The following is a 2,784-nucleotide window of genomic DNA, read 5'->3' on the forward strand; positions in this document are numbered from 1 at the left end:
CTATCTTTCAGGAAAGCAGTTTGAGAAGCTCTAATAACCCCTTTTATTATGACCATTAATTTGTTAACCAAAATCTTAGTAATGATTTTAAAGATGACATACAAAAGACAAATAAAATAAATCCATGTTCAGCATATCCCAGAAATGCTGGTAAAACTCAATATTAAAACCATCAGGACCGGCTGATTTGTTTTTCTCCATCCCAAAAACAGCCTCTTTTAATTCCTCTAAAGAAAATTTCCTAGTTAAAAAGTCCCGCTCTACGCCACTCAAAGTAGCATCTCCAGAACGATCCATGGTAATAGAGGAAATTTCAATTCACTAGAAAGTTTTCTATAAAACCCAGTGATGTATTCCTAAAGATTATTTTTGCCCCTCTAGTATCCCCTCATACTAATTCTTTTGTGGGCGCGATGAAACAATCGATCACATGTTGTTTGATCTCTCCTACTTTTGGTCCATAATATGGTGCTACCCTCGGAGATGAGTTTCTTTGCTTGTGATGTAATAAGGGTAAATCTACTGGTTGCTTAGATGGACCGTAAGCTTGGCTGTGGGAGCAGATGCACTCTTCTCATCTGTCTGTGTTGTTTACTTTTATGTTATATTTCGAATGCTTTGTAAAATGTTGATGGTTTCCTTAATAGAAATCAACAAGAGTGTGATCGCAAATCATGACTAAACCTCACCAAATCTGTCACAAGAGGTAAATGACTTTGAATGCAGGTGTTACACATGTACACCAGTAATACGGCGATGCCTCGTTTGAAGCCTGCCACTGTCGTTTATATGGCGACTTCCACGTCGCATACTGAGAGTAATACGTAATAATTAATCAAATTCTCTGGACTTTCCGTTGCCCGTTGGAGGTGGACGGGTGAGGTGATGTAAGAAGGGCAGCACATCAAAGTGTTAATATAAGTGGTTCGGCCATCTCCTGACATGACATTTTGTCGTGCCATTCGCTCCATTTTAAACAGCATTGACATTGCAACGTTTATCAAAAACAAGCATGCAAGTGGGCAGTGGCAACGCGGTCAAGCTGGGAGCTAGCTAGGTTAGGTCACGAGGAGCTACGTACAATGCTTAGACGATGTATATACTCAACTGAAAACAACGAGTTGACTCTAGCATGAATCCTGGCCCCGTGGAGTTCTGCATCCCGATAAGAGTTGAAGAGTTCCTTTTTCCCCGTATGATTGCCGGCTGCGTGCGATTAACGTGGCCTCCAACGCCAAGTCTTCAACTGCGTATCTTATTCCAGACCACTAGATTATCATTCTTCCCCGCAGATACCACTCACTACCACGCATAAAAATATGTTTAAGCGTCAGCAATACTGGTGCGCTGCCCCCGCTAGCTACTTGGCCATTGCCCGCTGCAAGATGCCAGCCAATATATGCATCCACGTTCGGTTCTCCGTCAAGCGATCGAAGTCCACGCATTATACAACTCTCCATTATTGTGCTAGCTACCGAGCTTGATGCCTGTGCGAATCATTCATCACGCAACGCTACCTGTACGTACGTACGTACGCCTCAGATCGAGCCGCGATATTCTAATGGTTCTCGACAAAGAAGCATGTTGCCAGTGGCGTCCTCGTGCATGCATGCGTGGACTGGATCGCTGGCTGGCTTGCGCGCGCGACGATGTGCATGCATTTCCCACTTGTTTCTTCTCGAGTATACAATTTGGAGGAGTACGTAGCGTAGCAGCGGCTGGTGGTGGAGAACACGCTGCGTGAACCTATGCGCGTTTAATTATTGGGCATCGATGGATCCGAGTCAAACTCAACTGTTTCCTTGACCTGTAATTTATGCTGTGTTCGTTTGGCATTTTGCGCTTGATTAGTTTGTGCATGAACCTATCAAGGTCAACTCATCAACTTGTGCAGGCCAGATGAATGCCAAGATGGTCCGGTTCCGGCTCCTGACTTTTTCGCCTTAACTTTGAAAAGGTGCAGTTCAGAGCTGTCTGTAGACATTTTATATATCTGGAAAGTCCCGGAATACAGCCATTTTTCGGTGGCAGTCTTAAATATTGGCTGTCAGCTCAATTATAGTTAACGTTACATCAGTCAAGCTGTACAGCATACATAAAATATATATCTGGGGACAAAAAAGACACTGTTAAGCGTACAAAATGAATTGATCCAAAATTGACCTTTTTTTAGGATCAATAATTTACTACTAGTTTGACTTGGTACTGGAGAAATACGGGGGATGTATTACACACTGGCACACTGTTTGTTTGACAACAAGCAGGACAGGTGGAAGCTTATGATCTAATTGCTTCAATTGACCAGCTCCCTATGCTCTTTGGATAGATGCATATGCACTGCTCAGCTCATCCGTTTCCACAATCCCAATTTTTTAATGGAGACTGTGACATTTTTCTTCTATGTGGTACTTCAAATTTCCTGCAAAAAATAATTCTGAGTTAGCCGTCTGTCAGCACCCGGAGAGTACTTTGTCAATGTATTTTTCTATGCAAAACAACGAGGAATGAGTGCATCTCCAACCTGTCTCTTTTCCGTATAAAAAATTGGTCTAGGGAGAGTTGCGTCAAAAAGCTGTTGATAGCTCGTGATAGCTCGTCCCGTAAATCTTTCCCAAAAAGTGCCACGTCAGAGCGCCACTACCATACCACTGCGCCGCCGCCATTGACCATCGTGCCGCCGCGGCACCACCTAAAACCACTTATATGGGGAGTTTTATGTTGAGTTGTGGAGATGCTCACTTACAAACCCCTCCTAAATTATATGGATAGCCCGTATAACCACTT

Source organism: Triticum dicoccoides, chromosome 6A, assembly GCF_002162155.2.
Source record: "Triticum dicoccoides isolate Atlit2015 ecotype Zavitan chromosome 6A, WEW_v2.0, whole genome shotgun sequence".
NCBI classification, from domain to species: domain Eukaryota; kingdom Viridiplantae; phylum Streptophyta; class Magnoliopsida; order Poales; family Poaceae; genus Triticum; species Triticum dicoccoides.